Here is a 21,581-nt window from a genome sequence, read left to right on the forward strand (position 1 = left end):
AAAGGCTAAGACAAAACTGGACAAGGTCTAACTGATGTGCAAATAAATTAACTGCAAGGCAGGTAAAAGTTCAATAGTCTTTAGAGGAGAAAAATAAAATCAAAGCTCTCAGCAATGTGACATCTACAATGATCAGCATACAATAAAAATTATAACACATTAATAGAAATATATGTGAGCTATAATCAAAAATAATTAATAAAATGGACCTAGAGATGATACTAGGAAATTTGGAAAACTCATCAGTGGCCACAGGACTGGAAAAAGTCAGTTTCCATTCCACTCCCAAAGAAAGGCAATGCCAAAGACTGCTCAGACTACCACACAATTGCACTCATCTCACACACTAGTAAAGTAATGCTCAAAATTCTCCAAGCCAGGCTTCAGCAATACGTGAACCGTGAGCTTCCAGATGTTCAAGCTGGATTTAGAAAAGACAGAGGAACCAGAGATCAAATTGCCAACATCCACTGGATCATTTAAAAAGCAAGACATCTTGCTTTGTTTTTAAAAGCAAAAACATCTACTTCTGCTTTATTGACTATGCCAAGGCCTTTGACTGTGTGGATATAACAAACTGTGGAAAATTCTTCAAGAGATGGAAATACCAGACCACCTGACATGTCTCCTAAGAAACCTGTATGCAGATCAGAAAGCAGCAGTTAGAACTAAACATGGAACAATAGACTGGTTCCAAATTGGGAAAGGAATGAGTCAAGGCTGTATATTGTCACCCTGCTTATTTAACTTATATGCAGAGTACAACATGAGAAACACCAGACTGGATGAAGCACAAGTTGGAATCAAGATTGCTAGGAGAAATATCAATAACCTCAGATATGCAGATGACACCACCCTTATGGCAGAAAGTGAAGAAGAACTAAAGAGCCTCTTGATGAAAGTGAAAAAAGAGAGTGAAAAAGTTGGCTTAAAGTTCAACATTCAGAAAATGAAGATCATGGCATCTGGTCCCATCACTTCATGGCAAATAGATGGGGAAACAATGGAAACAGTGGCAGACTACTTTTCTGGGCTCCAAACTCACTGCAGATGGTGACTGCAGCCATGAAATTAAAAGACCCTTACTCCTTCGAAGAAAAGTTATCACCAACCTAGACAGCATATTAAAAAGCAGAGACATTACTTTGCCGACAAAGGTCCATCTAGTCAAAGCTATGGTTTCTCCAGTAGTCATGTATGGATGTGAGAGTTAGACTATAAAAAAAGCTGAGCACCAGAAGAATTGATGCTTTTGAACCGTGGTGTTGGAGAAGATTCTTGAGAGTCCCTTGGACTGCAAGGAGATCAAACAAGTCCATCCTAAAGGAAACCAGTCCTGAATATTCATTGGAAGGACTGATGCTGAAGCTGAAACCCCAAAACTTCGGCCACCTGATGCAAAGAGCTGACTCATTGGAAAAGACCCTGATGCTGGGAGCGATTGAAGGCAAGAGGAGAAGGGGACAATGGAGGATGAGATGGTTGGATGGTATCACTGACTCAATGGACATGGTTTTGGGTAAACTCCGGGAGCTGGTGATGGACAGGGAAGCCTAGCGTGCTACAATCCATGGGGTCGCAATCAGTCAGACACGACTGAGCACCTGAACTGAACTGAGAGATGATATGGGGCTTCCCCAGTGTTTCAGTGGTAAAGAATCCACCTGCAATGCAGGAATTGTAGGAGATGCAGTTTAGACCCCCTGGGTCAGAAAGATCCCCTGGAGCAGGGCATGGCAACCCACTTCAGTATGCATGCAGAGATGTTAAAGTTATCATAAAAAGACTTAATAACAGTTATTAGAAATATGTTCATTGATTCAAAGGAAAAGATGGACCTAATGATCAAAGAGATGAAGAAAGCTCAGCAGAGAAAAAGAAACCATAAAATAATTTCAGGTAAAATCAAGAACTGCAAAATACAGTAGCTGAAATGAAAATTTTACTGGGTAAACTTAACAAAAGAGCATATACTGCAAAAGAAGATATCAGTGAATATTAGTACAAGCCAGAAGACAATGACAAGAAATCTTTAAAATACTAGAAGGAAAAGGAGAGACTGTTGACCTAGAATTCTGTATCAACTGAAAATATCCTCTAAAAATAATAGGAAAAAAAGAATGACAAAAACAATTGCCAAGAGAATTTTCCCCTGCAGAAAGAAATATAACAGAAAGATTTTTTTGCTGAAGGGAAATGATATCAGATAGAAACAGAAACCAAAATGAAGGGTTATAGCATGTCAGGAAGCATGTATATGCAAGTAAATAGAAAGTATTGTTCTCATTTTTTAATATAATTTACTATTCAAAGTGGATAAAAATGTACCGTAGGGTTTATAAAATGCAGAGGTAAAATGAAAGACAACAATAGCACTAAAAATGGGACAAATCAATTAAAACATGCCATAGTAAGTTTTTTATATTATACTTAAAGAAATATCATGCTAATTCAAGGTAGACTATGGTGATATAAGGATGTATATTGTAATCCCCATGGCAATCACTAAAATAGCTAAGAATCAGCAAGTAAGTTAAGATAGAATGTTGTTTTAAATACTTCATTAATTAAAGAATATAGAAATGATGAAAAGAGGAACAGAAAACAAAAAAGGCAATGGTGATCTTAAATTCAAACATAATAACTATTTCAACTGTGAGTGGACTACAACTACAATTAAAAGGTAAAGATCATCAAACTAGACAAGTAAAGATATACCCATTTGAACACAAGAGTTGCAAAGAAAAGCAAGGAGAGATAAGAAAGCCTTCCTTAGCGATCAGTGAAAAGAAATAGAGGAAAACAATGGAATGGGAAAGACGAGAGATCTCTTCAAGAAAATTAGAGATACCAAGGGAGTATTTCATACAAAGATAAACACAATAAAGGGCAGAAATGGTATGGACCTAATAGAAGCAAAAGATTTTAACCAAGAGATGGCAAGAATGCACAGAAGAACTGTACAAGAAAGATATTCATGACCAAGATAATCTCAATGGTGTGATAACTTACCTAGAGCCAGACAACCTGGAATGTGAAGTCAAGTGGGCCTTAGGAAGCCTCACTACAAACAGAGCTAGTGGAGGTGATGGGATTCCAGTTGAGCTATTTCAAATCCTAAAAGTTGATGCTGTGAAAGTGCTGCACTCAATATGCCAGCAAATTTGGAAAACTCAGCAGTGGCCACAGGACTGGAAAAGGTCAGTTTTCATTCCAATCCCAAAGAAAGGCAATGTCAAAGAATGTTCAAACTACTGCACAATTGTACTCATCTCACAGGCTAGTAAAGTAATGCTCAAAATTCTCCAAGCCAGGCTTCAGCAATACGTGAACTGTGAACTTCCTGACGTTCAAGCTGGATTTAGAAAAGATGGAGGTACCAGAGATCAAATTGCCAAGATATGCTGGATCATCAAAAAAGCAAGAGAGCTCCAGAAAACCATCTATTTCTGCTTTATTGACTATGCCAAAGCCTTTGACTATGTGGCTCACAATAAACTGTGGAAAATTCTGAAAGAGATGGGAATACCAGACCACTTGACCTTCCTCTTGTGCTGTATGTAGGTCAGGAAGCAACAGTTAGAACTGGACATGGAGCAACAGACTGGTTCCAAATAGGAAAAGGAGTACATCAAGGATGTATATTGTCACCCTACTGATTTAATTTATATGCAGAGTACATCATGAGAAACAGTGGGCTGGATGAAGCACAAGCTGAAATCAAGATTGCTAGGAGAAATATCAATAACCTCAGATATGCAGATGACACCACCCTTATGGCAGAAAGTGAAGAGGAACTAAAGAGCCTCCTGATGAAAGTGAAAGAGGAGAGTAAAAAAGTTGGCTTAAAGTTCAACATTCAGAAAACTAAGATTATAGCATCTGGTCCCATCACTTTATGGCAAATAGATGGGGAAACAGTGGAAACAGTGACAGACTTTATTTTTAGGCTCCAAACTCACTGCAGATGGTGATTGCAGCCATGAAATTAAAAGACGCTTACTCCTTGGAAGGAAAGTTGTGACCAACCTAGATGGCATATTAAAAGGGGAGACATTACTTTGCCAACAAAGGTGCATCTAGTCAAGGCTATGGTTTCTCCAGTAGTCATGTATGGATGTGAGAGTTGGACCATAAAGAAAGCTGAGTGCAGAAGAATTGGTGCTTTTTAACTGTGGTGTTGGAGAAGACTCTTGAGAGTCCCTTGGACTGCAAGGAGATCCAACCAGTCCATCCTAAAGGAGATCAGTCTTGGGTGTTCATTGGAAGAACTGATGTTGAAGCTGAAACTCCAATACTTTGGCCATGTGATGCGAAGGGCTGATTCATTGGAAAAGACCCTGATGCTGGGAAAGACTGAGGGCAGAAAGAGAAAGGGACGAAAGAGGGTGAGATGGTTGGACGGCATCACTGACTTCAATGGACATGAGTTTGGGTAAACTCCAGGAGTTGCTGATGGACAGGGAGGCCTGGCATGCTGTGGTTCATGGGGTCACGAAGAGTCAGACACAACTGAGCAACTGAACTGAACTGAACTGAAGAAGTATACATTAATATGTTATTTTCAAGAAATGGACTTCAAGCATAGACACATGTTAAAAAAAAAAAATAAAAGACTGGAAAATTATACCGTGCAAATAACTAATTAGAAGAATGCTAGTGGGGCTACACAAGAAGTAGAATTCATAATAAGAAGTAATATCAGCAATAAGGGCTTCCCAGATGACGCTAGTGGTAAAGAACCCACCTGCCAATGCAGGAGATATAAGAGATGTGGGTTCGATCCCTGGGTTGGGAAGATCTCCTGGAGGAGAGCATAGCAATACATGCCAGTATTCTTGCCTGGAGAATTTCATGGACAGAAGAGCCTGTTGGCTACAGTCCATGGGGTCACAAAGAGTTGGACATAACTGAAGTGACTTAGCACATAGCAGAGTAAAGATAGGCATTTCATAATGATGCAGTAATAATTTATTAAGAAAAAATAAGAGCCCTAAATGTGTTTTCATCTAATACAAAGCTTCAATATGCTCAGTGCAAAAAACTGACAGAGCTAATCTAGAAAGAGACAAATTCTAATTAAAAATGGAGATTTTAACTTTTCTATTCCAGTACTTGATTAAAACAAATGTATTTTAAAATGCTTTCCAATAAGAGCCCAGCAGAACGGCTCCCTCAAAGAAAGGTGGCAAGAGGAAGGGCTGGTTCGCCATCAGCGAAGTGGTGACCAGAGAATACACTATCACCATTCACAACCACATCTATGGAATGAGTTTCAACAAGTGTTCCCCTCAGGCACTCAAAGAAATCTGGAAATTTGCCATGAAGGAGATGGGAGCTCCAGATGTACACACTGACACCAGACTTAATAAAGCTATCTGGGCCAAGGGAATAAGGAATGTCCCATCTCATGTTGGTGTGTGATTGTCCATAAAATGTAATGAAGATGAAGATTCACCAAACAAGCTCTATATGTTGATTGCCTACGTACCTGTCATCACTTTAAAAAAACTACAGGCAGTGAATATGGATGAGAATCAACTGTTATTGTCAAATAAGGTTGTAGAATCACAAAAATTAATAAATAAAGACTTGAATAAGATTATTAGCCAATTTAACTTTACTGATATTTATAGAATACTACACATACCAATTGTGGAATTCACATATTTTCCAAGCATATGTGGAATATTTATGAAATAGATCAGCTGCTGGGCCATGAAAGATCTCAGTCCACTTCAAAGAACTGGATTCATACAAAGCATGCTGTTGCTGCTTAATCACTTCAGACGAGTCCAACCCTCTGCGACCCCATGGACCATGGCCCGTCAGGCTCCTCTGTCCATGGGATTCTCCAGGCAAGAATACTGGAGCAGGTTGCCGTTTCCTTCTCCAATGATAAAGTAAGAAGTGAGTGAAGTGGAGTCGCTCAGCCATGTCCAGCTCTTTGCGACCCCATGGACTGTAGCCTACCAGGCTCCTCCATCCATGGGATTTTCCAGGCAAGAGGACTGGAGTGGGTTGCCATTTCCTTCTCTGCATACAAAGCATATTCTCTAAAAACAATAAAAGTATGATCTTTGATACAAGAAGTCAATAGCAAAAAGATATCCTTAAACATTTGGAAGCTAAGCAACAAAGTTCTAAATAACTCATGAATCAAAAAAGAAATCCCCAAGGAAATTAGAAAATATTTTGAACTGAATGACAATGGAAGCAAAATACAACAAGATTTATAGGAATGCAGCTAAAGCAATGCTTAAAAGGAAATACCTAGAAAGGACAAAAGATTTAAAAGCAATGATCTGAGCTTTCATCTTAAGGAGCTAGTAAAAGAAGAGGAAATTAAAGTAAAAGGAACAAAACAATAAAATAAAAGCAAAGTAGAAATCAATTAAGTAGAAAATAGACACAGAAGTGAGAAGAGGTCTCTTGAAAAGATTAATGAAACACAAACCTCTATCTGCCGCTGCTGCTGCTAAGTCACTTCAGTCATGTCCAACTCTGTGCAACCCCATAGACGGCAGCCCACCAGGCTCCCCCGTCCCTGGGATTCTCCAGGCAAGAACACTGGAATGGGTTGCCATTTCCTTCTCCAATGCATGAAAGTGAAAAGTGAAAGTGAAGTCGCTCAGTTGTGTCTGACTCTTAGCAACCCCATGGATTGCAGCCTACCAGGCTCCTCCATCCATGGGATTCTCCAGGCAAGAGTACTGGAGTGGGTTGCCAGTGCCTTCTCCGAATTTCTATCTAGATGTATCAATAAAAAAGAAAGAAAACACGAATTACCAAATTTCACTTGTGAAAGAAAGAGAGGACATCATTCCAGATTCCACATACATTTTAAAAAACAATAAAAACAATTAGGAACAACTTTATGCCAATAAATTTGACAAGCTAGTTAAATGAACAAACTCCTTGAAAGACACAATTTACTAAAATTAAATAACAAATTAGAAATCAAAGATACAATATCACTTACACTAGGACAAAGAAATGAAATAGACATAAATCTAGCAAAATGTTTTAAGATTCTATGTTCAGATAGTTATAGAACAATGAGAAAAGAAATTTTAAAAGCTATAAATAAATGGAAAGATATCCTATGTTCATGGATTAGAAGCCTACATTGTTAAAATTCAATTTTTTCCAAATTAACTATAATTCAACATAATTCCAATCAAATCTATGTAAGTTATTTTGTAAATACTGAGAAACTGGTTCTAAAGTTTGTATGGAAAGGCCAAAGGCCTGGAATAAACAACATAATACTGAAAAAGAAAAAAAAAAGACTGGAGGACTGATACTACCTGATATCGAGTCTTACTATAAAGGTACAGCAATCAAGATAGCATTCTATTGTCAAAATAATAGACACATAGATCAATACAACAAGATGAAGAGTCTGGAAATAGACTGACATAAATACAATCAGCTGACCTTTGACAAAGCAAAAACAATTCTTTGGAAATCAGATAATCTTCTTAACAAATGGTGCTAGAAAAATTAGATGTCCATGTGCTAAAACTGTGAACTTAGACTTTATACATTTCTCACAAAAAAATTACTCAAGGTAGATCATAGATCTAACTGTAAAATGCAAAACAATAAAAATTCTAGAAGATGGGAAAATATGTATGACTTTTTAAATATACAACATCAAAACCACAACCCAAAAAAGAAAAAAAGTGATAAATAAATTTTATTAAAATTCAAAACTCCATGCGTGACACTATTGAGATAATGAAAGAACAAACCACAGATTGTGAAAAATTATTTGCAAACACATGTCTTATAAGAACACATAATAATCATAGAACTCATAAATCTCAACAATAAGAGAACAAAAAATACAATTCAAAATGGGCAAAAGATCTGAACAGACACCTCACCAAAGAAGATATACACATGGTAAATAAAGCATGTGAAAAATTGTTCAACATCATTTGTAATTAGGAATTGAAACTTAAAACAACTATAGGATACAACTACACATCCATTAAAGAGTTTAATTTTTTATTAACAAAAGTATAATATGAATTGCTGGAAAGGATGCAGAGCAATAGAAACTCACCTTCATTGCTGGCAGGAATTCAAAATAGCTACTTTACAAAACAGCTTGGCAGTTTCTTTCAAAGATAAACATAATCCAATTATAAATTCCAACAATCACAAGGAGATAAATTATATTTTATCTCATTGTTTATATAATTTATCTCATTGATTTGAAAACTTGAAGTCACATAAAAACCAGCATGTGATTGCTTGTAGCAGATTTATTCATACTTTACAAAAATTGGGAACAACCAAGATGCCTAAACAAGTTGTTATGTCCATACAATGGACTACTATTTAGCAATAAAAAGGAATAAGTTATCAAGCTATGCAAAGACATAGATGAATTTTAAATACATTTTGCTAAGTAAAAGGAAATAGTCTGAAAAGACTACCTAGTATATGATTCAATTTCTAGAACATTCTGGAAAAGACAAAACTACAGAGAGAGTAAATAGATAAGTGGTTGCAGGTTTCCTGGAGGGGAGGGGGCAAAAGATGATTGAATACATAAAATACAAGAAAATGTTTAGGCTGGTGAAACTATTCCACATGATACTGCAATGATAGATACATGACTCTGAATTTGTAAAAATCCATAGAGTTTTATATAAAGAGGGAGTCTGGGGCTTCCCCAGTGGCTCAGTGGTGAAGAGTCTGCCTGCCTGTGCAAGAGACATGACAGGAAGGATCCCACACGCCGGGGAGCAACTAAGCCCTCAACTATTGATCCTGTGCTCTAGAGCCTGGGAGCTGCAGCTACTGAGCCCACGTGTTGCAACTACGGAAGCCTAAGCAACCTAGAGCCTGTGCTCCACAACAAGACAAGCCACTGCAATGAGAAGCCCCTGGACCACAACTGGAGAGAGCTCCCCACACAACCCAACGAACACAATGAAGACCCAGCACAACCCAAAAATAAATAAATAAAATTATTTTTTTATATAACAGTAAGCCTTAATGTATGAATACATATATATATATAATCAGGTTGTCAGAGGATACCAGGATGGAATACTGAATGTGACAAAATGATCTGTGATAAAAATGTATGAAACAATCTCACCAAAGGGAATGGGGAGAAAATGCTGACCTAAGTCACTTTAGAAATGCGTAGTGTCTTTTTTTTAAAATAATATTTATTTAAAATATTTAGAGTAACATGATAGAACTTATCCAGCTTTATTTTTTTTTAATTTTTATTATTATTATTATTTTTTTTAATTTACAATATTGTATTGGTTTTGCCATACATCAACAGAAAAGCATAGTGTCTTTAAGACTGAAGGCAAAAAAGAACTGTACATCAGCACTGTGCTCTAGTAGATAAAGTTGTTTCCCATGGAGGTATGGGTTAACAATCCCAAAAGTACTACATGTGTGTACTGGATTGAGCAATGTAAGTAATTGACTGGAAGATGGTGGCAGCCAGATTTCTCTCCCTGTTAGAATGGGAAGCTTTACACAAACAAGAGAAGAAGAACAGATTGATCCATGTGGCAGTCAGTTAAGGTTGATGACACCATTAGGAACTCATGTTTAGTTTAGAATAGAGACATATGCCTACATTAGAAATATTGCAGATATATACATGAGCATATATACACACATACATTGCCATACTCTGCCAGCTGAGAGGTCCTAGAATCAACAATATCAAGCACTTAGGAGCAGTGAGCACCCTTCCTGTCCCCCGACTTCCACCACTTTATCTATTCACTTAATCCTTCAAGACACACAATAAAGTGCCCACCCCTTTGATCTCTAAGTATCCTGTGTACCCCCATTTTCTCCCTTCCTATGTTCTGAGATGATCTGCTAACAGTTTTATTTCTTTCACCTACTCGACATGAAGTTGCTCAGTTTTGCATCATCTCTGTACATGGTTGCTAACATTGTATTCATGGTAGGAGAGGCTGTGTTCAATTCCTAATTCCTATTATCTTTCAAAATTCTCAGTCTCAATCTGAGCGGTTAACCACGTTTCTCTCCTATAAACCACATGGACTTGCTTTTCTTCTTATGAAATAAGAACAAAATCAAAAGAAACAATGCCAACAAAAATCAAAAGAAATAATACCAACAAAAATCAAAAGAAACAGTGCCAACAAAACTGCCACTTAAATGAAGAGATATATTGTCTTTAATGATAAAATTACTCCTTCCAACAAGAATACTATGCATCATCAAAGCTGGGTCCCAGTATCTGGTAGCTTTGGCAGGTTCAAAGCCAATTCAAGCTCCTGATGCTTATTGCTTTTTCTGTACTATCTTTGAAAGCCCAGGACTGATCCAGCAGTGTTAGTGTTAGTCGACTCTTTACGACTCCATGGACTGTAGCCTGCCAGGCTCCTCCATCCATGGGATTTTTCAGGCAAGAACACTGGAGTGGATTGCTATTTCCTTCTCCGGGGGATTTTCCCAACCCAGGGATCAAAACCAAGTCTCCCACATTGCAGGCAGACTCTTTACTGTCTGAGGCACCACGGACCAGAAGAGCACAACCAAGAGGGAATCTCAAGATGTTGTGCTGAGATGGGGAGGGGAGCAAACTCACCCTTGATCTTGACTGCAACCATTCCTTTGAATTACGTTTTTGTAGTTTTAGAAGAACTGGAAGGTTGCCATTCCAAAGACACCTGGGCTCTTATTTATTAATCTGCATGAACCTGTGATAAACTGTTCTTTCAATTCTTAGAAATCAAGAGGGGAGTAAAAGTTAAAAGTTAACTTCCACTATCCCAAAACATAGAAAAATCTAGAAGAATAATACTTCTCTGCTCTTGTTCTTCTATTAAAATAGCACCCCTATATCTCTTGGAGAAGGACACAGCAACCCACTCCAGTATTCTTGCCTAGAGGATCCTGTGGACAGAGGAGCCTAGTGGGCTGCCATCTATGGGGTGGCACAGAGCTGGACACAACTGAAGCGACTTAGCAGCAGCAGCAGCCTATATATCTGAGTTAAGAATAACAGCCACATTCCTGCCTACAGTTGGCAGACTAACATCCTAAGCAATTAGAAGGATAAGTGTGAAGTGCATAGAGCATTTGAAATCACCTTCAGAGACAACGATGAACACAGAGGGAACTTGATCTAAATAGCTGATTAATGAAAAAATGAATTAACTTTTTTTGACTAATAGTTTAACAAGGAGAAGCCTGGCCAGACAAGGGTTAAGAATGCATTTTAGGTCAGAATGAGAAAAAACACTGGAGAAGAAAAAACATATTAATTGACTTAAGAGAGATAGTAAGTAGATGAAGTGAATTTTTGTAGGAAAAATATACACAGACTCTCTGAAACTAGAACAGCACATCAGGAGGCAGTATTTCTTCCAAAAGAGTTGTAAGACCTTTAGAGTAGGAAGGTGGCCCTGAAATTCAGAATGATTTAGCCACAGGGTAAAGCTACTACATCAAACCATGCTTTGATATAGTGAACTGAAATTCTAATAGCATTTGACATATTATGATCCAAAAGTGTTCTAAAAGAACAAAAAAATCCCTTCTTTTATGGATCAAATGTTATCACTCTTAGCTACACCTTAGAATCCCATTAAGTCTTTTGAAGCACAAGCTGGAATCAAGATTGCTGGGAGAAATATCAATAACCTCAGATATGCAGATGACACCACCCTTACGGCAGAAAGCGAATAAGAACTAAAGAGCCTCTAGATGAAAGTGAAAGAAAAGAGTGGAAAAGTTGGCTTAAAACTCAATATTCAGAAAACTAAGATCATGACATCCGGTCCCATCACTTCCTGGCAAATAGATGGGGAAACAATGGAAATAGTGGCAGACTTTATTTTGGGGGGATCCAAAACTACTGCAGATGGTGACTGGGGCCATGAAATCAAAAGATGCTTGCTCCTTGGAGGGAAAGTTATGACCAACCGAGATAGCATATTAAAAAGCAGAGACATTACTTTGCCAACAAAGGTCCATCTAGTCAAAGCTATGGTTTTTCCAGTAATCATGTATGGATGTGAAAGTTGGACTATAAAGAAAGCTGAGCTCTGAAGAACTGATGCTTTTGAACTGTGGTGTTGGAGAAGACTCTTGAGCATCCCTTGGACGGCAAGGAGATCTAACCAGTCCATCCTAGAGGAGATCAGTCCTGGGTGTTCATTGGAAGGACTGATGCTCAATCTGAATCTCCAATACTTTGGCCACCAGATGCAAAGAACTGACTCATTTGAAAAGACCCTGATGCTGGGAGGGATTGGGGACAGGAGGAGAAGGGGATGACAGAGGATGAGATGGTCAGATGGCATCACCAACACAATGGACATGAGTTTGAGTAAGCTCCAGAAGTTGGTGATGGACAGGGAAGCCTGCTGTGTTGCAGTCCGTAGGGTCACAAAGAGTCGGACTTGGCTAAGCAACTGAACTGAACTGAACACAAACTCTACCCATGCTACTTGTATTTAAGTGTTCTGGATTGTTGCCCAGCCAACAGTAATTTTTATAAGTGTCCCCAAGTAATTCTTATTTGCAGTCAGGGTAGAGAAGTGCTAATCTATAAATTGCAGATGTAAAGAATGATACATCTTCCCCAGGAGCACAGCACCAGTGAGACAAACCACAGCCAGATCTTTCCCTGACTCAATTTATTTTCAATCTTTTACAGTTTATAGTTTCATGTTCCCAATGCAAGTACACAGGCATTTGGTGGCTGGGCTGTCATTTGCACTCTAGCCTGGGACCCCACAAACATTAGGGATGGCCCAAACCTCAGTCACATGCTAGAGCTAACTGTGTACCTCCTTGAACCTCAGAAGGTTCATTTGCAGTCAAAACCACTTTCAGAAGAACAAAGGGAGACATCTTGGGGTGAATCTAGAGGTAGAATGCCAGGCAATTCAACTCAGGTCTGGACCTTCTGCAACCTCATCCAAGACCTTTACTAAGACTCTTTTCTCTGGGCTTCCTGGAAAGACAAACTCCAGCCGCTTTCAGAGAGAGAAGCTGAGATTAATGAAGAGGAAGAATGTTAGTCAATCCAGGTGCAACAGACAGTCCGGGCCACCCCACGTACCCTGACTGGGGCTCAGAATCCCTAAGGAGTCCTGTTCATCCCTATTGACCGGGTTAGTATGTGCCATTTTTCTGGGCCTTAATTTTCTTGTGTGTGAAAGGAGACAGTCCCATCACCTTCCCAAGGCACTCAAGGATGGACAAGTGTTCCGGGGTCCATTTTTGCAGCCTAACTAAGAACCTTTCTGTGTAGGGGTAAAAAATGAGTGGGAGAGTGGTTCTGACCCTGTGTGCACAGAGGTCATGTGGCCATGGAATCCATGAGTCCTGAACATGCCAAGTGATCATTTTGGTCCTCACTGGAGCATTAAGGCTACACAGCTGATGTGCTGTAATAGGGAAGAACAACTCTGACTCCATATTGGATCTGTTTATTTTACTTTGAGCATCATATTTTATTGCTTCTGCTACAAGTTAAGAATGTTGCCTATAGCCTGAAATATACAGGATATCCCATTATCAAGGCTCTGACCTGTAAAGGTATAACACTTTTCCATTCATATGGAGATTAAAAGTTGCAAAACAAAGAGTGTTTGTTTTGTTGGAGGTCTACAGGACACCATGAGCTAACCAACATGGAAAATTGCAAGAACAAATGATTCCAACACCAAGGAATTTGTCACAACCAGCCACATCCCTTCCTCCCTTTCTAGTATAAAAGAAACCTGACTTTAAACTTAGGTAAGGTGGTTCTTTGCGACACTAGTCCATCATCTTCTCAGTCTGCTGGCTTTCCAATTAAAGTCACTGTTGTTTGCCCCAGCAACTTATCTGTCAATTTATTGGCCTGTCATGTGGCGAGGAGTATGAACTTGAACTTGATAACAGTGGGAGGCCCACAGAAAGACTGAATTTGAGAGAAAGACTTCCCTTTTTTGTGACCCCAGTACTCTCTCATCTTGCTGTTCTCTCTCACCCTCAACAGTCCTAATTGCCCTCACCCACATTTTTAGGTCTGTATTCAGTACAAGGGTGCCATCCATATCCTTTCCTTATCCACTGATGGTTCTACTCTGGAGACAATACAGAATATGAGAGGAAATGGGCTGGCAAGGCTCTGGGAAGTGAGACATAAACCTTCCCCCACCTGCAAGTGCTCCCTCCTCCACAGCTTCTCAACACCCCACCCAACAGAGCTTGAATTTTCACATAATTTATATTGGATTGTCATCAAATTAGAATGTGTTTTAAAACCCTGGCTACTTATACATGTTTATTTCACTTCAATTTTTTTTCAAAGTAAATTTCCTCTTTCTGAAAATATTCATAGACTTTGAAAAAATTCAGATTTAAATAACCTCTCTTGAGCATCTTTAAATTTCTTTTAAGTTCAAGTTTCAGAATAAAAAAGAAAACCATGTGATGGCAACTAAAGCCACTGAGGAAAACAAAACAGATAACTCATTCAAATGTAAACAGAAGGTAATTTAAACCATATTTCACAGATAATAGATACCATAAATCCTTATCTGACCCACTCACAAATAATTTTCCAGATAACAAACAGCTGACTTTTATCGATAAAATCCCCGTCTCCATTTTATTCTTATAGTTTACATAGATTGAACAAGGGTAACTGCCTGATAATGCTGTGGAATTTTCCTTAATTTCTGTGCACTTTCATTTCTAGTCCTGACACTGAAAGAAACCAGGGAAGGCTCTTTGACTCTGGAGCGGATTAACAGACCACTTTCTCTCTATTTTTCTTCCATTACATTTCCCTTTACCCTATCTTGGTCAATAAATAGGAAGTCACCTTCAGAATATCTTACTTGAGGTTCCATAGCTTAGTTGCAGTTTATACCATTAACTAGCCTGCCTTCACAAACAATTCATATCTGAGGTCCAGTTTATATCCAGAAAATGCTGGAGCAGGACACAGCCATTTTAATGAGCAAAATAGATCTCACCACAGGCTATTCACCCATGTTGATTTATAGCAGTAATGATAATGACTGAAATGTTCAAATTTCCTAAGGCTGCTTATACATAAACCAAGCCCTCTCTCTTGCTAGCTCTCTCTGTGCATGTGTGTATAATTTACTTGCCGCCTTTTGCCACAGATTGGCTTAAGACAAAAATTTACCAATTGACACAACACTTCTTGTGGAAAGATCCCACATTCAGCAAACTTAATTAGGATATCAAGACCAAGACTGAACGCTAAGCCAGTTAAGCCATAGTCATTGAGTTCTGGAATCCGGGAAATCTCTCTTGGGAATTTAAGCACTTCAGTTTCAGGAGAAGAGTTTGAAGGCAAAATGGGCTGTATATTTCCATTTAGTCACTCTGCGGTGAGCTTGATCACTTTAATGTGGCCCACTAAGGGTCACTCAGAGTGAGTAATGAGATGTGCTCAAACAACATAAGCTTAAATATACATCCGACCACAACGTTTCCTCGGATCTCAGGGTCAGTTTTCTCCCCTTTGTGGCCATATTGGCTTTTGAGTTATGGTTATAAAGTGTCTATTTTAAACAGTAAATAAGTGATAATGCTGAACAGCTGCAGGGCACAGCCTAGAAAAATGATTGACGGCACAGCTGTCAGCTCTGCTTTCTATCACTGCACTGCTCTGAAATCCACTGTGCCTGCTTAAATGGGGCACATTAGCAGTTTTACGGTGACTAATAGGATCGCCACACAGTAATTCAGAACCCGTGGCACATCTCTGCAGGGGAGAGATCAGATTTCAACAGACAAAAGTCATTAGGAAGGCAGTGATAGCCTGGGCATTCCTTTACATAGCGAAGTTCTCCTATCTGAAATTTTAAAATGCATAGCTAAATAAAAACTCCACTTTAGCCCCTTTCAAACCTTAGTCCCCCGGTCTACTAATAAGCAAGCATATCTGATGTTCTCCAAGGAAATATCAGAATGAATATGATGTATCTTTACACTATTGAAAAGCACAGAAAAAGAGTCCCCTTGAATCAGATTAATTTTTTGTTTGGGAAAGTCACCAAAATGGAATCTTTTAATTATATTAATGCAATGTAAGTTTCACTCAGAAGTTTGAGACACGTCTGTAACTGGACTTTTTTGGCTTGTGATGGAAACTTGAGACTCTTAATAAGCAAATGAGGTATTGTAGTGTCTCTTTCTTCATCCTTGGGATATGATGAAAAAGGGATAGAAATATTTGCTTAAGAGTCATGGACTCTTAAAACTAAATTTACCTGGTTTCAGTGCATCCATTACTGAAACATCCCCTGTCCCAGACTCACTGGTAATAATCTACCAATGTCCTAATCTAATTAGAGCAACTTATTTTGGGTATTTTCTGGCTTTTGGGATAGAGTTGTGGTTAGCAAACTGTGCTTAGGGGATGGCTATCAATTTTTAAGTTTGCTCAGTTGTCTCCGACTCTTTGCGACCACATGGACTGTAGCCTACCAGGCTTCTCCGTCCATGGGATTCTCCAGGCAAGACTTATCTGGAGTGGGTTACCATTTCCTTCTCCAGGGGATCTTCCCAACCCAGGGATCGAACCTGGGTCTCCTGCACTGGAGGCAGATGCTTTAACCTATGAGCCACCAGGGAAGCCCAAGGCAAAATACCCATTCGTTTGTTGTTGTTGTTGTTCACTCAGTCATGTCCTGCTCTTTGCAACCCCATGGACTGCAGCATGCCAGTCCTCCCTGTCCTCCACCATCTCCAAGAGTTTGCTCAAACTCATGTCCATTAAGTTAGTGATGCCATCCAACCATTCACTTACATACCATTTATGGTGGCTTTTGTACTACAATATCTGAGTTGATCGGCTGCCATAAAAATCACATGGCACCACATGGCTGAAGTATTTGCTATCTGGTTCTTTAAGAAAAAATTTGTTGTGTTCGGTGAGAAAAAGAAAATTGCACTGTGTTAATAGCTACATAACTATAGTTAAAAGATGCACTGATTGATTGTATTAGAAGATCCCATCCAGAACAGAAGCTGTAATCATCTATTCTTTCTTTCTTTTTTTTCAACATCTGCAAATCAGTGTGACACACCACATCAATAAATTGATGAGTAAAAACCATATTATCATCTCAATAGATGCAGAAAAAGCCTTTGACAAAATTCAACACCTATTCATACAAAAAAAAAAAAAAAAAAACCTCTCCAGAAAATGGGCATAGAGGGAACGTAGCTCAACATAATAAAACCCATATACAACAAACCTACAGCTAACATCATACTCAATGGTGAAAAGCTGAAAGCATTTCCTCTAAGATCAAGAATGTAAGTGGTGAGAGGACATCCACTCTCACCACTTATATTCAACATAGTTTTGGAAGTCTTAGCCACAGCAATCCTAGAAGAAAAAGAAATAAAATGAATCCAAATTGGAAAAGAAGTAAAACTGTCACTGTTTGCAGATGACATGTTGCTGCTGCTAAGTCACTTCAGTCATGTCCGACTCTGTGCAACCCCAGAGATGGCAGCCCACCAGGCTCCCCCGTCCCTGGGATTCTCCAGGCAAGAACACTGGAGTGGGTTGCCATTTCCTTCTCCAATGCATGAAAGTGGAAAGTGAAAGTGAAGTCGCTCAGTCGTGTCTGACTCTTATTGACCCCATGGACTGCGGCCTACTAGGCTCCTCCATCCATGGGATTTTCCAGGCAAGAGTACTGGAGTGGGGTGCCATTGCCTTCAAACCCTAAAGTTACAAGCATCTATTCTTAATCAAACAAACCATCTTAGCAGAAGCCAAATTAGTTAGTCTGGGTGTGTAACAGGATTACCATCCTTGTATGTTTCAGGTTTTTAATGATGCCTTTAACGCTGATTTCCCCTAGTGGTAGTGTATTGGTTTACTATTTAGACAGAGAGAGGGAGTTCTAAGAATTTCCATCCCGCTCTTTTAATCAAAAGGGCCACTGCTCTAGGATGAAAGGCCATTATAGGGATTCTGCCAACAGACGTGTGTATTACAGATAAAACCGGGGACATAACCATACAGTGTGTTCAAGGTCTCAAGGACTCTACAATGGGGAAGTACTCAGACAGAAGCTCTCCTTAATTTTCAACCCCCTGAAGCCCTATGCTGACCATGGTTTTATGGGTCTCCAGGAATAAGCATTGGCTTTGTCCAGTGTCCAATAACCCCAAAAATGGGTATTTTCATTTCCACAGTCCATTTGCACTGATACATATCCGCCAGTGCCTTTAGTGAAGTCTAGGAGGAAGCGTGACACTGCCCACTCTAGTGGGTCCTTCCTCCAGGGCAGCTGACCTCTCTTTACTAAGCATCGTCTCTGTGCACAGACTCTCAAGTCTGAAAACTGGACAAGGAGATTACAGTCATCATTTTGTTTTGTTTTGTTTTTTAATTTTCTGTACCTTCTGATGTTTCAAGAGCTTAAAAAATCTTGCTGACCTGGAAAGACTGCCCTTTCCAGATATTGTTAGTTGTTAGAAATAGCAAAGGTCTCAACCTAGAGTAGTCTTTCAGATGCAAAAAAATAAATCCCTCTGTGTCTATATCTCTTCCTAACCCTTTAAATCTCACAAAGACAACCAACATTTCTCCTACCTTAAGTTACCTTGACCAATCCATGGCTGTTTACCAGACAACTAGAGACCACCCCTGCAACCCAGGGCCTGATTGACATTATTCAGACTGGTTAAGTCTAAACTGTTTATGCTGCCTGCCTTGTTCTTCTCTCAGAAACCCCAGTAAAGGCCATGGTCTGGGCTTTCCTCTCACTCTAGTTTCTGCCTCCTGATCAATATCCTATAATAAGCCATAGTGGAAAAACCATAAACGTGTGTGTGTCTGTGTGTAACTGTATCATCAGAAACTAACACATTGTAAATCAACTATACTTCAGTTTAAAAAATTAAAACAGAAAACTGCCTCATGCTTCTCCCATGGCTGTGTGTGGCATACCCTTCTCTCAGGAAATGTAAATGATGAAGATCTCTCAAGGCCCCTGGCTTCTCTGTGCCATCATTCAGCTTTATAAGACCCAGGAAGAGAACAGGATTATGCCTCTGTTCCAGTAGGTCAAATCAAGCCATTTTCAACAGGTTACTGTTTTATCGGTTCTATAAATCAAATTCTATTTTAATGGACTGCTGATTCACTTCTACCCTACAGCCCCAAGATCAATTAGCTATCATCAAAAATTCCTGGGGATTTCTGGTTCCGAGACCATGTCTATTGTCTAATGTGGTACCTTCAGACCACTTTTTGGTTTCCACATTTAAAGCAGAGGACACGTTTACACATCATCTTGTTCTAAATCCTCAACCTATAAGGAATAGACTTATGGGGGAGGGGGGTTCAGGATGGGGAGTAAGTATTTTATTAAAGATTTATTTTTTTAAAAAAAAGAACAGACACTAAAGTACTTAAATTGTTGGTGCTTTTTCTACCAATATATTTATCAACAGGACATAGCTAGCAGATTTTGCAGATTGTACATGATAAGTCCACTCCAACATCCTCACCTTCCAAGAGTTGGGATTTCTTCTTCTACATAATACCAGGGAATTTCGGCACCTCAACTTCATTTAACTTGGCCACCACTTAATCCAGAGTACAGATGCTAAAACAAGCCACCAGTTAAAACCAATTCCTACCACCTGAGCTAGCACATTAAATCCAGAATACTTTCCCAGAGAGCGCATATTAATAAATTTAATGTTATATTCTTTCTCCCTTTATATAGCTACCTACAATGGCAGCCCACTCCAGTACTCTTGCCTGGAAAATCCCATGGATGGAGGAGCCTGGTAGGCTGCAGTCCATAGGGTTGCTAAGAGTCAGACACGACTGAGTGACTTCACTTTCACTTTTTCACTTTCATGCATTGGAGAAGGAAATGGCAACCCACTCCAGTGTTCTTGCCTGGAGAATCCCAGGGACGGGGGAGCCTGGCGGGCTTCCGTCTATGGGGTCACACAGAGTCGGACACAACTGAAGTGACTTAGCAGCAGCAGCAGCAGCAGAACTGCACTTCTACATTTTCAGACTTCAGAAGATCTGTAACTTGGCAAAGTTTTTCAGTGTTTTCTCCAGATATCATATGATTTACAACTGTTTTGCAACTATGTGTCATTAGCTGCAAGAGTCCAGGCCTCAATACTCATTTGGGTTTTCACAGTCTTCAACCCCAACCAGAGCATACAAAACATTCCAGACTCCTCCATTTCCTTGAAAGTCAGTTGCTTGCAACCATTCCTGTTACCAGTTTAGGTATCATTCAGGGTTCTCATGGGAAAGCAACAGTATCAACCTTGAATGATATAGGTAGAAATGAAAATTATTAAAAGATATTGCACTTCTCGTAGGATTTTTAGGAAGGCTGACAAACAACCTTTAGGGATATATGATCAGAAACATGCCTGACATCATGTTGTAGAACTGCTGATGGGGATGCCTCAGCCATGGTGACTAAATCAGAGGCTAAATCGTGCCCCACACAGACCTCCAGCATGGATCCTTGATGCCACCCTGAGCACCACCACTTCTGCTGCTCCACTGCTTCTTCCTGAAATCATTACTCCCCTCAAGGAGAACCCTCACAACCTTTGCAAGTTCAACAGATGCCTCAAATTTGTAGATCCCCATGACTTAGTTAGAAGAAAGTCTGAAAAACTTAAAAGTAGATTTCGTAAAAAGAAGTGAGATCTACCTCTCCCACAGGCTTACAAAGTGAAGGAATCCCCCAAAACTTGCTACAGCTTTCACCTGTAACACAGAACAAATATAATTCCTCTTTACAAATCATCACTTCCAATATAAGAAAACAGCTTAAATTTCCTTTCCTCTTCACCAAGCTTTTTACCTTTTTCACACTGTTCATGGGGTTCTCAAGGCAAAAATAATGAAGTTATTTGCCATTCCCTTCTTGATGAGAAGAAGTGACGCACTGGAAAAGGTCCTGATCCTGGGAAAGATTGACGGCAGGAGGGAAAGATTGACAGCAGGAGGAAAAGGGGACAATGGAGGATGAGATGGTTGGATGGCATCACCGCCCTGATGGACATGAGTTTGCGCAAACTCCGGGAGTTGGTCATGGACAGGGAAGCCTGGCATGCTGCAGTCCATGGGGTCGCAAAGACTAGGACACGACTGAGCGACTGAACCAAACTGAACTCACCAGTCTTAATACCTCTGCCTCCCTTTAACCCTTTAGGTGACAAGATTCCAAACTTCAGCCTTTGCTGGTCATCCTCTGTGGAATCCCACCAGATTGTCAGTACCTCATAAATTGTTTAATACTAAAAACTATTTTTAATATAGTCATCTCCATTTTTCATGGGACTTTGGTCAATGCTGAATTCTTACTGCACTAAAAGCACTGGAATATTTGTGGTATTTTTTTTTATTGAAGTATAGTTAATTTACAATGTTGTGATAGTTTCGAGTGTACACCAATGTGATTCAGTTATATATATATATATTTTCAGATTATTTTCCATTATGTTTTATTATAAGACATTGAGTACAGTTCCCAGTGCATACGGTAGATCCTTGTTATCTATTT

The 21,581-nt window shown here is 39.3% G+C and overlaps 1 pseudogene; it reads left to right on the forward strand.

Annotated features, from left to right (window-relative positions):
* The window catches only part of LOC113897479, a 74,918-nt pseudogene that overhangs the window by 21,215 nt on the left and 32,122 nt on the right, over nucleotides 1–21,581 (forward strand).

Source organism: Bos indicus x Bos taurus, chromosome 8, assembly GCF_003369695.1.
Source record: "Bos indicus x Bos taurus breed Angus x Brahman F1 hybrid chromosome 8, Bos_hybrid_MaternalHap_v2.0, whole genome shotgun sequence".
Lineage (NCBI taxonomy): Eukaryota > Metazoa > Chordata > Mammalia > Artiodactyla > Bovidae > Bos > Bos indicus x Bos taurus.